At 40.3% G+C, this 15,693-nt stretch overlaps 1 protein-coding gene across 2 annotated transcripts in view; it reads right to left on the bottom strand.

Moving 5' to 3' along the window:
- Positions 1-423: 423 nt before the first annotated feature.
- The window catches only part of rbmx2 (RNA binding motif protein X-linked 2), a 39,904-nt gene continuing 24,634 nt past the window's right edge, over positions 424-15,693 (bottom strand). The window contains exons 7-8 of one of the 2 annotated variants that reach the window (XR_012100535.1): positions 11,625-11,798; positions 424-5,522 (exon numbers count right to left, since the gene is read on the bottom strand). The gene's annotated coding sequence lies outside the window, so the exon portion shown is untranslated. Of the gene's footprint in view, positions 5,523-11,592; positions 11,799-15,693 lie in introns of those variants that run through there. The other variant, XM_073058295.1, reaches the window with a different exon arrangement.

Genomic DNA, 15,693 nt, shown 5'->3' with positions numbered 1-15,693 from the left:
AATACTCCAGGTGGGGTCTCACCAGGGCCCTGTACAGCTGCAGAAGGACCTCTTTACTCCTATACTCAATTCCTCTTGTTATAAAGGCCAGCATGCCATTAGCTTTCTTCACTGCCTGCTGTACCTGCATGCTTGCTTTCATTGACTGATGTACAAGAACACCTAGATCTCGTTGTACTTCCCCTTTTCCTAACTTGACTCCATTTAGATAGTAAATTTCCATTTAGGGAGAAGGCAACTTGGATATGTATTTCTGTTCAAGATCTCTACTCCAGAAATACTGGCATTTGTGAAAGTATGTTTATGAGCAAATGCAACAAAATCTGCGTAGACAAAGGAAGCTCAATGATATTACTTTATACTCAGAGTATCTTACAGTGTCTAAACATATGAATTTTGGAGCATCCTGTCATTTATTTCATCTGTTTTTTCTTCTCTCTGTTCTGATGAGTTGGCAGAAATGTCTAAAAGATCCTGAATCTAAACATGTCTGTAGAACTGTGCTCAATTGAAAATTGAATTGAACTAAATTGAATTGACTTTATTTCTTACATCCTTCACATACATCAGGAGCAAAAATCTTTACAACACATCTCCATCTAAATGTGCAATATGCAATCATAGTAATTTATAATAAATAGAACAGTCAATGTAATATAGAGTACACTCAAATCAGCCCCAAACCATTCAATGCAGCTGTCATGCCTTCTGTATCTGATTCCACTCATCATCTTCCTTATCAGATTCCAGAATCTGCAGCCGTCTTTCCGTGCATCATCTTCCAGCTGCTGTCTTGAGCTTCCTCCCTACCCTCCTCCCACCTACCTCCAACCATCCATTTTCTCTTCTGAACCTGATTCAATCTACCACTTGTCTTCCTCACCCTTAACCCTCACTTTTTTATGCTGGCTGTCTCTCCTCTATAATCTCAGACCTAATGCAGGTTCTTGACCTGAAACATCAGCCATCTCTCTGTCTCCTCAGATGCTGCCTGTTCCTCCAGCAGTTTCTTTCTTGCTTTGGATTTTACTCAGTTCCCCTTTTCCCTTAAACAGTGCCCCGTGCACAGAGATTCTAAAGCAAATAGTCAGTAATAGAATTTTATTAGTTTTACTTTTAAACAGAAACATATTTTATAGGGGCTTATATGTGAAGATGATGCTTTGGAGATGTTACTGCAGAAAATACAGTGAAAATGGGTGTTCCTATTTAGTAATGAAAGTCAGCCAGCTATAAAGATTCAGGTATAAAAAGAGAAATTCAGGGAAGAAGAGGGCTTGATATGGCTAAATGAGTGAACTTCGTCTTCCAGGTCTGATCCATCAATCAACACAACTGACATTTTCAATCGTGGGCAGTAAAACCATGTTCTAGATATATCCTGCATCGCTTGTAAAAGATCATTAGCAGGAAAACGCTAGTTAAACCTAGACAAACAGATTTGGCACAGCAAGGCAAGATGTCAAGGGACAAGATGCTAACTGTGAGGTACAGATACTTAGCAACATTTTCATGAATGAAGTTCGCTTGCAAAGTTCCTTATGACCAATGAAACAGAGGCTTGGCAGAGAACAAGTGTTGTTCAAGATTTTTAGCATCAGCATCAGTGACTATGAATTGAAACTGTTAAGCTTAAAAATAGAATAGAGAAGATTGTAAAGAGTCCAGTCATGTTGATCAGAACAATGTGGGAAGCTGAGGAAAGAGAGGACAGAACCATTTTAATTCTCCATCTCATTCAGAGTAAGAATACAATAATAAAAGGAGCACAGCTACATATTTTCTTTATGTTAGCCAACAGCTCTGGCTAGTTCTTTCTAGTAACACTCTTCTGATGTTAGTACTGCAATACATGCAACTTCCAAGGCAGGTGTTACCGAATTTCTGTATTGCATTTCCTCTAAGTGAATGGGTAACAAGACTATAAAGAAAAGTACACACTTACACTGGGTAAGAATAAATAATGATAATATATTCCATTAAAAGAGCACTTTCATTTCACAAAAATCTGATTTACACAAGTAGATATCCTACAACCGATCTATGTCAATGTGATTCTTCCATTAATACTATGCAGAAATTAGAAAATGAACTGCAGGAATACCCCTGTAATTACATTCCTACAAAGCTGAAACTGAACGGTATGCAATTGATTACTCCACAGATTATTCGGCCACATTGCAACCCATTTGCCATATAGCCAAGAACTGCTGTTACGTGAAGCTTAGTTAAGTGGCTTAATTTTGATTGATGTATAGCAGAAGATGCAGAGCCTGAGTTTGTTTTGAAAAAGTGGCATTAAATTGTTTCAGTTTTCCCTATTTACATTTTTTATTAATATGTCTGTATGTGAAAAAGAAGTTCAGTGTAGAGATTTTATGTTTTCAAATGAAAAACTCAAGTTTGTGTTCAAATATAGCTATCTATTTCATTATTTCTATGCTTACTCGTACCATTTTCCATATTTTTGAAGAAGTTAATTAAAGTACAATTGTTAGAGGTCTATAAATTCACAATTCTATGAAGAAATCATTCTTCTAACAGATAATCTTGTGAATTACAATGTGTTACATTTTTACACACTAGGGTCTACTGTAATAGTTGAAGTTAACAACTTTATTACCTCCATGGTAACAAACTCTCATTTTCAGAACACATATTTTAGTGAAATAAATCTAAATATTTGCTTCCCTTGACAAACTATCTAAATAATTTCAGAAGCATTCCTTTCCATTCTCTATGTCTTTTGAAGGAAAGCTGGTCTACACTGTACAAAGTATTTCCAATCTAAAATTTAAAAAAAACACCAAATTACCCGTGCAATATCTTTGAAATACTTTTCAGAATATTATTAGCTGCATTGAAATCAGCTTCAGGTTTATGAGGTTTTAATTGTTGATTTAGCAATCACACACAAGCTCTTTTCTATTATCACTTTCCTTCACACATGGGCTTAATCTTTGCTTTTGTTTTTTTAAACATCAGTCTATGATCTGATTTAAGACAAAACACAACATCTTGCCGCAGTGATTCCCAACAAATGAACCATGCTTCTCTGTCCTAATCAGCTTCTCCTTTGTGGATATCAGGTGATCAGAGGAAGATGAAGATGAATGTCTTGGCCTGAAATATTGACGGTTTACTCTTTTCCATAGACGCTGCATGCCCTGCTGAGATCCTCCAGCATTATGTGTGTGTTGATCTAAGTATGAGCTCAACTGTAGTGCATCTTATGCTTATTAGCCTGAAGACATTCACTGTCTTGTGTCACATTTAAGCAATAGCCTTGTAGATGAGATACATAGTGGTCCGTGCATTTTAATATTAAGTGTGTGCACCTTTAAAGCTAGAAATGAGAAAAGAACTTTTTCTATTTATTGACATTGACAAAGTAAGATAATGAACTCTTCTCAGGCTTCTTGCTGGCTACAGGCATCAATTATAACCAAAGTTTCAATGATAAACTCTGCCATCTTCATCAGAGATAATGCCTGGGTGTATCTAGTCCAGTGGTATTTATAATCCCTGTAGTCCACTCCTCCAATTTGGTTAGTTCTCATGCAATCAGGTTTCTGCTCTTCCACTTTGTTTACAATCAAATTCTAGTCCTTACTTAGAGCAAGATCTTCATCTTTGTTAAAATTCTTTTCCCTAGTTTTAATGGCTTCCTTCACCGTGCAGTTCCAAAGGCCATTGATGGTGCACAGTAGTTTTGTGCTGTCGAAGTCAATCCTATGAGCAATGTGAATGCAGTGTCCTGCAACCACCGATTTCTCCAGGTAACCCAGATACACCTCCCGTTTCCACCGTTCGTCCTGTCTGGCTGAGATACGGTGCTCCACATTCACAGGGAATCCTGTAGACACCAGCTGACCTGAGTCCCAGGTCATCTTTGACCCTCATAAGCTTCATTATGGGTTTGTGGATGGTATTAATCTGGTATTTCTTTAGGATCTTGGCAATCCTTCCAGAAACTTTGGAAGTGTAGGGAAGACAGACGGTAGTGATAGGTTTCTGGTTCTTCTGTTGGCCCTTTTAAAGGCCCAGTTGATTTCCTTCACCTTGTAGCCATTCTGTAGGAACATCATCTGTAATTGTCTTATTTCCTCAGGGAGACTCTCCAGGTCTGAAATAGTTTCCACACAGTTAATCAAAGTAGAAAGAACCACTCAACATTGGGAGGTGTGATGGTGGCTGTTAGTGTTGAGGTATAAGTCAGTGTGAGTGGGTTTCTGATAGACACTATGTCCAACACTAATGGTTGAGAGTACGTCAACAGGTTCACTGCTGCCCAAGGTGAACTAGTTTCACGAAGCAAGACAGCGAGGCAACTATCCAAAAAAAAGTGCAGTCATCCCACCATTGGTCCCAGAAAGGACTGGCATCAATCAAATCGACGAGGAGACTAGATTGGTCTTGTGAAGAGGTTAAACCTCACTCCAGTCCCCAGAGCCATACCTTATCGGGGCTACATTGGCAGAGTAGAGCAAGCAATCCAAAACCTACCACCGGATACTGCAGAGGAGGTAAGGACAGAAGTCTGCATGGCCCTCAAAAGATCCATTTGGCCAAAACCAAACATTACAAAAGGAGAGTGACTGGCCCTCCAGGCACTACGGTGAAACCCAGCCATCATGATTTTAGCAGCAGACAAAGGAAATGCAACGGTCCTGATGTCCTCTGAGGAATACCACAGGCAAGTCCAACAGATTCTGTACAATCCCACCTACAGGGTTCTACTGCGCGATCCCATGGATTTGATTGTCAGGATGACCTCCGCTTTACTGAAGAAATCCGGACTGACAGACCTATACAAGACACTTCTGCCTCAAGCACCAGGACAACCACGACTTTACGGCCCCCCTAAGACACACAAGGACGGCTCCCCCACCCCCGAGGCCTGTCATCGGTGGGATAGATTCTCCAACTTACTACCTCACTAAGTGTTTAATGACCATATTATCTCCCTTTGTTGGGAGCTGTGAGCATCACATCACAAATTCGACCGACTGTTAAAAGAATAACCAACATCCAGCTGAACTTGGAACACATAATCATCAGTTTCGACGTGGGGTCTCTGTTCACAAGAGTTCCCATTAAAGACAGCTTGGTGCTCCTGCGGTCAAAGTTTGATAAGAGTAGCATTGACCTTGTTGAACACACCCTTACATCAACGTACTTCCTCTATAAGGGGATCTACTATGAACATCCAAACGGAGGAGCCATTTAATCGCCCTCGTTGCCAGCTATTGCTGATTTCTACATGGATAACTTTGAGGAGAGGACTCTGAGTTCATCACCCTTACACACCAAATGCTTCTTTAGTTACATCGATGACACCTTCATAGTGTGGCCTCATGGACTCCAGGCACTCCAACACTTCCATGACCATCTTAACAGTATACATCCAAACATTCAATTTACGATGGAGAAGGAGAAGAATGGTTGCCTCCCCTTCTTGGACATTCTAATATGATGAAAACCAGATGGTAGTGTTGGACATGGCATCAGCCTGGGACTGCCTGGTAAAAGAAACCATTGAAATAAAATTAGAGGAAAATAATATTTACAAAGACAAAGATGTCTCTCTAAGCAAGAACTGCAATTCAATTGTAAACAAGGTGGGAGAGTAGAAATTTGTTTGGATGATAACAAACCAGTCAGGAGGGATGGGCTACAGGGGAATAAATACCACTGGACCAGACATGCCCAGGCATTATCCCTGATGAAGATGGCAGAGTCTCGCATCAAAACATCAGTTATAATCGATTGCTGTACCCAGCTGGAAGCCTGACAAGAGATTTGTCATATATGCTGGGAAAGCACTAGATCCTTTTTCAAAGTAAGAGAATTTTTCCACTGTTTTATAATTTACATCTAGTGCAGGATGTGATTGAAAAAATGCAGATTTTGGCATTTCAATGTCATATGATCTCTAAGCTTTCTCCTGCTGATTTATAAATCTTCGGTAACGTGCAAAAATGCCCTTTAGAAGTCTTTTGATCTTTACTGGCTACAAAATAAGAAAGACAGTACAAGTATATAAATTCATTTCCTTGAAAAATACTTCCATTTTATACTGCAAAACAAATATTGAACTGTATTATTCTTAAATCAGATTATACACTGATGATATACTGATCAAATTAATGACTGAGAACAATTAATATATTGAAAGTATGGCATTGATTAATAAAGAAAGACATTATTTAAAATATTGATAAATCAGAAAAGGCTGGATTTGCTATACAGTTTGGAAAATGATATGAAGCATCTACAGTATAAAAATAAGAAGTCACTTTTAAACAATTGGCACAGTATTGAACCTCAAGAGAGAGAATTTGTAGAATGTCTAAGGGATGATGCTTTTTAGAACAGCTTGTTGTTGAGCCCACTAGGGGATCGGCTGTGCTGTGATCTGGTGGTGATAAGTGAGCTTCAGGTTAACAAACCCTTAGGGAATAGTTATCACAATATGATCAAGTTCACATTGAAATTTGAGACGGAAAAATAAAATCCAATGTGTTAGTATTTTAGTGGAGTAAAGGAAATTACAATTGCATGAGAGGAGAACTGTCTGAAGTTGAATGGAAAGCTATATTTGCAAGAAGGACAGCAGAGCAGCAATGGCAGGAGTTCCTGCGAAAAATGAGGGAAGTGCAAGACAGATATATTCCAAATAAGAAGAAATTTTCAAAGGTAAGGACACTACTGTGGTTGACAAGTTAAGTCAGAGCCAAAGTAAAAGCAAAAGAGAGGCATATAAGGAAGTAAGAGCTAGTGAGAAGGTAAAGGATTGGGGAGCTTTTAAAGACTTGCTGAAGGTCATTAAGAATGTCATTAGGAAGGAAAAGATGAATTATGAAAGGAAGCTGGCAACTAATATCAAAGAAGATACTAAAAGCTATTTTAAGTATATAAAAGGGTAAAGGAGAGTTGAGGGTAGATATAGGACCAATACAAAATGACGCTGGAGATATTGTAATGAGAGATGCAGAGATGGCAGAGGAATCGAATGTGTATTTTGCATCAATCTTCACAGTGGAAGACGGCTGCAGTGCACCGAACATTCAGGAGTGTCAGCAAAGTTAAGTATGTGCAGTGAAAATTACAACTGAGAAGGTGCTCAGGAAGCTTAATGGTCTGAGGGTGGATAAATCTCCTGGACCTGATGGAATGCACCCTCGGGTTCTGAAGGAAGTAGCTGGAGAGATTGCAGAGGCATTAACAATGATCTTTCAAGAATTGATAGATTCTGACATTGGAAAATTGCAAATGTTACTCCGCTAGTTAATAAGGGTGGGAGGCAGCAGAAAGGAAACTATAGACCTGTTAGCCTGACATCAGTGGTTGGGAAGTTGTTGGAATTGATTGTTAGGGATGAGATTACAGACTACCTGGAGGCACATGACAAGATAGGCCAAAGCCAGCATGGTTTCCTGAAGGGAAAATCCTGCCTGACAAACCTACTGCAATTCTTTGAGAACATTACAAGCAGGGTAGACAAAGGAGATGCAGTAGACATGGTGTACTTAGATTTTCAGAAGTCCTTTGACAAGGTGCCGCACTTGAGGCTGCTTAGCAAGAGCCCATGGAATTACAGAGAAGTTACTGGCGTGGGTGGAGCATTGGCTGGTTGGTAGAAAACAGAGTGGGAATAAAGGGATCCTATTCTGACTGGCTGCTGGTTACCAGTGGAGTTCCACAGGGATTGATGTTGGGACGGCTGCTTTTTACAATGTATGTCAATGATTTGGACTATGGTATTAATGGATTTGTGGCTAAATTTGCTGATGATACAAAAATAGGTGGAGGAGCAGGTAGTATTGAGGAGACAGAGAGACTGCAGAGAGACTTAGATAGCTTAGGGGAACGGACAAAGGAGCGGCAAATTAAATACAATGTTAGAAAGTGGATAGTCATGCACTTTGGTGGAAAAAATAAATGGGCAGACTATTATTTAGATGGGAAGAGAAATCCAAATTCAGAGATGCAAAGGGACTTGGGAGTCCTTGTGCAGGATACCCTAAAGGTTAACCTCCAGGTTGAGTCGGTGGTGAAGAAGGTGAATGCAATGTTGCCATTCATTTCTAGATGTATAGAATATAAGAGCAGGGATGTGATGTTCAGGCTCTATCGGGCACTCGTGAGACCACACTTGGAGTATTGTGTGCAGTTTTAGGCTCCTTATTTTAGAAAGGATATACTGACATTGGAGAGGGTTCAGAGAAGATTCTCAATAATGATTCCAGGAATGAGAGTGTCACCGTATGAGGAATGTCTGGCAGCTCTTGGGCTGTATTCCCTGGAGTTCAGGAGAATGAGGGGGGATCTCATAGAAACATTCCAAATGTTAAAAGGCCTGAACAAATTAGATATGGCAGTTATTTCCCATGGCAGGGGATTCTAGGACAAGAGGGCACATTTAGAGGACGTCCATTTAGAACTGAGATGCGGAGAAATTACTTTAGTCAGAGGGTGGTAAATATGTGGAATTTGTTGCCATGAGTGGATATGGAGGCCAAGTCATTGGGTATATTTAAGCGTAGATAGATAGGTTCTTGATTAACCAGGGCATCAAAGGGTATGGGGTGAAGGCAGGGGAGTGGGAATGATTGGAAGCATTGGATCAGCCCATGACTGAATGGTGGAGCAGACTCGATGGGCCAGATGGCCTATTCCTGATCCTATATCTTATGGTCTTATGGACCCAGTATAGGAGAACAAGAGTGGCCAGGAAAAAAAGTGTTGTTTTGGCAGGGAAGATTATGTAGTGAAATTCTTGAGTAGGCAATATGGCAGTGGCTTTTCCACATTAATTCAGTTCCATAAGAGCAGTGGATTAAGGAAGAAAGATGGCACTGTGGCACAGACGGCAGAGTCCCTGTCTCACTGCACCAGAGACCCGAGTTCAATCCTGACCTTGGGTGCTGTCTGTTTGGACTTTGTATGCTCTTCCTGTGAATTTATGGGGTTTCTAGGGTGCTTGCTTTCCTCCCACATCCCAAAGATGTGCAGGTTGGTGGGTTAATTCACCAGTGCAAATTGTTTCTAATGTGTTGCTGACTGGTAGAATCTGGGGAGTTACTGGAAAGTGGGGAGAATGGAATTAATGTAAATAGATGGTCAATAGTCAATGAGGACTTTGTGGGCCAAAGGGCTTATTTCCATATATTTCATGGAGAAATACAGCTTGGAAATAATTTCATCGACCATGAAAAAATATCCAAAAGTAAAACAACATGCATCCTGAAAACCACAAAACAGGCAGCCCTGTAAATACACAGGCAGCATCCGTGGAGCGAGAGAGAGAGAGAGAAAAAAGTTAACCTTTCAAACTGAAGATTTGTTATTAACATTGTTCTAATTAAACATCAGTGAATTGAAAACTATCATTTCTCTCTCCACAAATGCTGCATGATCTGTTGAGTCCTTCCAGTATTTTCTTTTGAATCAATACACTTTTCTCTTAGAAAATATAATGTTTACTATCTTTACTCAAATCCTCAAACAGGCCTGTGGAATACAATTAAGAACCATCCTGTTGGCTAAATATCACTTTGTGATGGCAAATTTTAAGTTTGCAGCAGAAAAGCATCTACATCAATGGATTGCTCCCTCAGGAAGATGGTGGAATTGGCTTCAGGGAAGGGAAGGACTTAAGGAGAGGAGTGTCAGCGGCATGGTAATAAAACATGGCAGAGGATCTCCAAATAAGCTATAGAGTCCTAGAGAGATTTATCTTCCAGCCCACCTATCAAGCACCTATTTTTACACCAATCTACCGTAATCCATTTTGCTGTCCTGTCAACTTGCCCCAGATTCTACATTCAGCTGTAGATCTCAGATTCATTGATCACATGCAGATCAAAATCAGATTTGATATCATTGGCATATGTTGTGAAATTTAACTTTATGACAGCAGTACAATGAAATACATGATAAATTAAGAAAAAAACTGAGTTATATTAAATATATATATGTCTATTAAAGTTAAAATAAGTAGTGCAAAGTAGCAAATAAAAAAGCAGTGGGGTAGTGTTCATGGGTTAAATGTCCATTTAGAAATCAGATGGCAGAGGGGAAGAAGCTGTTCCTGAACCACTGATTGTGTGCCTCCAGGCTTCTCTACCTCATTCATGTCAATAACAGTGTGAAGAGGGCATGTGCTGGGTGGTGGAGATCCTTAATGATGGACACTGCCTTCCTAAGGCATTGCTCTTTGAAGATGTCATGGATACTATGAAGGCCAATACCCATGATAGAGCTGACCAATTTTACAAGTTTCTGCAACTTATTTCTATCTTGTACCAGACGGTGAAGCAGCAAGTCAGAATACTGTCCATGGTACATTCATAGAAGTTCTTGAGTGTTTTAGTAGGCAACCCAAATCTCCACAAACCCCTAGTGAAATATAGCCGCTGCCTTGCCTTCTTTATAGCTGCATCAATATGTTGTGTTCAAGTTAGGTCCTCAGTGATATTGGCACTCAGGAACTTCAAACTGTTCAATCTCTTCACTTCTGATCCCTCTTTGAGGATTGTTTTGTGTTCCCTCATCTTACCCTTCCTGAAGTCCACAATCTGCTCTTTGGTCTCACTCACATTGAGTGCAAGGTTGTTGCTGCAATACCACTCAACTAACCGGTATATCTCACTCCTGTATGCCCTTTTATCACTATGTGAAATTTTGCCACAATGGTTGTATCATCAGCAAATTTATGGATGCTGTTTGAGCCACATAGTCGCACAGTCATGGGTGTAGACAGAGTAGAGCAGTGGGCTAAGCACACATCCCTGTGGAGTGCCAGTGTTAATCATCAGTGAGGTGGAGATGTTATTTCCAATCCGCACAGAGTGTAGTCTTCCTGTTAGGAAGTCAAGGATCACGTTGCAGAGGGAGGTACAGAAGCCTAGGTTCTGTAGCTCAAAACATACAGTGAAATGTGTCATTTGTGTGACCAACCAACACACCCAAGGGTGTGCTACAGACAGCCTGCAAGAGTAACCACACATTCTAGTGCCAATATATCATGCCCACAATGTTCAGCAGAACAATACAATATAGATTCATCTACACACAGGCTAAAATTTATGGTAAATAGCAAACTGTTGTAGGAACTCAACGGGTGGAGTAGCACATGTAGTAAGAAAGGAACTGTCAACACTTTGGGTTGAGACCTTGTATCAGCAGTCTTTTGTGTCTTCAGTTTAAATTGTTCGACCAACATACAACCCACACGCTTATGTGATGTGGGTGGAAAGAGGAGCAGCTGGCAGAAACCCATGAGGCACTCCGCACAGACAGCACCAGACTGAAACTGTGCCACTGGAGCTACAAGACAGCAGCTCCACCACTGTAACCCAAAAATAATTAATTCCAAAAATGAGATCATGCAAGGATGGAGCCAGTTGGCTTTTTTGATGACTAAATTTTTAGCGATGACCCATTTTAGCATGAGGTTCTATATTTTAAAAAATCTGCATAGTGTGCACAAATCCAAAGCACTCATGAATTTAAAGATGATTAATTAATGATTTTTAGCCATCATATCAACAATTTCAGTTCAAGGAAAAGTCGATTCATTTTAACTTTAATGTGAATTAATGATTTAATTAACTTACGTGGTACAAATGCTTTACATAAAATGCTTTTCCATTCCATTTGCTTGTACAGCCTTACTCAGCATTTTCCGAAGCATGTCCCAAGCTTTATTAAATCTGTGCCTTTCTTTTTTAACGATCCTTCCCGTGCACCCATCCTGTTGTTCTTCAAGATTCCAGCAGCACAGAAACAAACTGTGTGAGATAAGCAGTGTCACTACCACAAGTTAACAGTACGAGTACTAAATACACTGCACATCATCACAGTTTGTTCTGTCTTTTTGCCTGTAATAATTTTGATGACAAGATATTGCACACACATCTTTTAGAATCTTGATGCAATCTTGAAACATTCACATGCTCTCTTCTCCCTATACTGCCGTCAGGAAGAAGATACAGAACCTCAGGACCCACACCACCAGGTTCAGGAACAGTTATTACCCCCTTAACCATTAGGGTCTTGAATCAGAGAGGACAACTTCACTCAACTTTACTCACTGCAATATTAAACTGGCTCCACAACCTATGGATTCACTTTCAAGGACCCGTCATCTCATATTCCTGATATTTTTTATTTTTTATTATTTCTTTTTTCTTTTTGTATTTGTGCAGTTTGTTGTATTTTGCACACTGGTTGTTTGCCCGTCCTGAGGGGTGAGGTCATTCATGGTTTTTATTGCTTGTTTTGTATTTTTGTGATTGCCCACAAGAAAATGAATCCCAGAGTTGTATATGGTGACATATACGTATGTACTTTGATAATAAATTTAAACTTTGAATTCCTTTCCTCACACAGATACTGCTCAACCTGCTGAGTAACCTTTTTATCCAGTATCTAGTTTAGAATGAGCTGCATTTTTCTGCCTAAACACTGGGAAATTTCTTTAATCTTTAGTCTCAGGTCCTCTCTCTCACCAACTACTTATTTACCACGTGATATTGAGCAAATCCTCAGAGTATCAGGTAAACTTTGAGGCAGGGGAAGACAGAGGGGCCAGGATGTAATTCTGTGATGTCAAATTACAATGTACAGGATGGATTTAGTCATGGAATCATAGAACACAACAGCACAGGAACAGGCCCTTTGGCCCATCTAGTCCATGCCAACTGTTATTCCACCTCATCCCATCAACACTTACCTGGACCATACACCTCCACACCCTTCCCATCCATATACTTAGCCACGCTTCTCTTAAGTATTGCAACTAAACCCACATCTACCACTTCTGCTAGCAGCTCATTCCACACTCTCACCACCCTCCTAGATATTCCTGTAGATATTTCATTGTTCACTCTTAACCTATGACCTCTAGTTTTAGCCTCACTCAACTTCAGTGATAAAAGACTGCTCACATTGCCCTTTATCTATACCTCTCATAATTTTGTAAACCTCTATCAAATCTCCACTCATTCTCCCATGCTCCAGGAATAAAGTCCTAACTATTCAATTATTCAACTTAGGTCTTCATGTCCCGGCAATATCCTTGTAAATTTTCTCTGTACTCTTTAAGTCTTACAAGATTTTCTGTAGATATGAACAGAACTGTATATATTACTACAAATTTGGCCTTGCCACCATGTATAATAACTTCAACATAACATCACAATTCATATACTGAATGGTTTGATTTATGAAGGCTCATGTGCCAAAAGCCGTCTTTGCAGCACTATCTGGGATAGAAGCAATTGTGCATCTTTACTCCTCGAACCCACGGTTCTACCACATTTATCAGTGCCCTGACTCATTGTTTGTCCTCCAAACGTGCAACAGCTAACTTAACTGCGTTAATTCCATGTGCCGTTTTCCAGCTTGAGCAACATTCCTCCATTACCGCACCCGCGGTTAAGGATATTTTAAATGCCTCTGCCAGAAACCCTGCAATTTCTGCCCTAGCTTCCCACAAGAACTGAGGAGGACACCTTATCAGGCAGGGCCTGTGTACTTATCAACACTAATTTACCTCAAATAGCACATCCTCTTCTGAAAACCGTATATGGTCCATGACCTCACTGCTATTTTACCTCAGTTGTATTGACTGAGATGCAAAATGTCAATTTAAGATCTCCCCCATCTCTTTCAGTACCACGTATAGATGACCATGCTGATCTGCTAGAGGACCAATTTTATCCCTCGCTGTCCTTTTGCTCTTAATATATCTGTAGAAGCCCATGGGATTCTCCATTACTGTGTCTGACAGAGCAACCTCTTATCTTTTAGCCCTCCTGATTCCCCTCTTATATGTTCTCCTGTATTTCTTATACTCAAGCATCTCATTTGTTCCTGGTGTCTTTACCTGCTTCTCCTTAGCCATGGCTTCAATATCCCTCAAAAACCAAGGTTCCCTTACCCTGTTAGCCTTGCCTTTTATTCTAACACACACATACAAACTCTGCACTCTTAATATTTCACTTCTGAAGGCCTCCCACTTACTAAGCTTACTGTGCCAGTGAACAACCTGATCCACACCTGCCAGATCCTTTCTAATGCCAGTAAAACTGGCCTTTCTCCAATTCAGAAACCCAACCTGAGAACCACTCTTCTCCTTCTCCACAATTATCTTATTAATGGAATTATGATCTTTAGATTCAAAGTGTTCCCCTACACACACTTCTGTCACCTATTCTGTCTTATACCCTAATAGGAAATTCCAGTCCTGTACTCTCTCTACATGGGACATCTATACACTCAATGGTCACTTTATTAGGAACCTCCTGTAGCTAATAACATGGCCGCTGAGTGCATGTTTGTGGTTTTCTGCTACCATAGCCCATCCACATCAAGGTTTGGTGTTGTACGTTCAGAGATTCTCTTCTGCACACCACTGTTGTAATACGTGGTAATCTGAGTTACTTTGCTTTCCTGTCAGCTTGCTGATTTTCCTCTGACCTCTATCATTAACAATGCGTTTTTGCCCACAGAATTGCCACCACTCATTGGATGTTTTTTGTACCATTTTGTGTAAACTCTAGAGACTGCTGTGTGTGAAGATCCCAGGAGATCAGCAGTTTCTGAGATACTCAAACCACCCCACCGATAATGATTCTGTGGTCAAAGTCACTTAAATCACATTTTTCCTCATTCTGATGTTTGGGGAACAAATGAACCTCTTGACAGTGCATGCTTTTATGCACTGAGTTGCTGCCACAAGATTGGCTGATATTTGCTTTAATGAGCAAATGAAACTAATAAAGTTGTCACAGAGAGTATATTGATTAAGGAAATTTCCTTGAATACATTTGACAAACTCTATCTTATCCAGTCCTTTAACAGTATAGGAGTCTCAGTCAATGTGTGGAAAAATGCTGCCTGGCCTACTGCGTTCCACCAGCATTTTGTGTATCACCTACTACGACTTTATTTTTCTTGTTACTGTTTGCTCTCTCTCGACAAACCTGCTCCTCTAAATCCCACTGACTACTTGTTGGTCTACAGTATAATCCCTGTCTTTTTCCTGTTTCACCATTTAGCTTCGGTAGTTGAGCTCTCCAGTCTGTTCAGTTTGAGCACTGCTATGAAATTTTCCCTAATAATGCCATCCCTCCACTTCATATCATGTCAAAAACAATTGAATCGTGGAACACTGAGTGGCCAGTCCTTCCCCTCCTGCAACCGAGTCTTATTAATGGCTACATTGTCATAGTTCCACGTGCTGACCCGTGCTTCATGATTCACGTGCCCTACCTGTAATTGAAATGGACACAACTAGGATCATTATTCCCACCAGCTCAACCTTTTGATTCCTGTCTTTGTATGTAGGCTTAACAACATTTTCCCCTCTATCTACCCTGGCACTCTGCAACTCTAGTTTACTCACCTCCCCCCACCCCATACACTAGCAAACCTTCCCACATGGATATTAGTCCCCCTCCAGTTCAGGTGCAAACTACCTCATCTGTACATGTCCCACTTGCCCTAGAATAAAGCCCAATGATTCAAAAATCTGAAGCCCTCCCTCCTGTACCATGTGTTACAATAGAAATATTACATTCCTATTTCTGTCCTCACTAGCATGTGGCTCTGGTAGCAATCCTGAGATCAGACTCTGCAAGTCCTGTCCTTTAACTGAGCACCTAACTTCTGGAACTCTCT

The sequence above is a fragment of the Hemitrygon akajei genome, chromosome 10 (genome assembly GCF_048418815.1).
Source record: "Hemitrygon akajei chromosome 10, sHemAka1.3, whole genome shotgun sequence".
NCBI classification, from domain to species: Eukaryota; Metazoa; Chordata; class Chondrichthyes; order Myliobatiformes; family Dasyatidae; genus Hemitrygon; species Hemitrygon akajei.
Note: the sequence above shows the minus strand (reverse complement) of the source record. Positions and strands in the feature narration are given on the sequence as shown.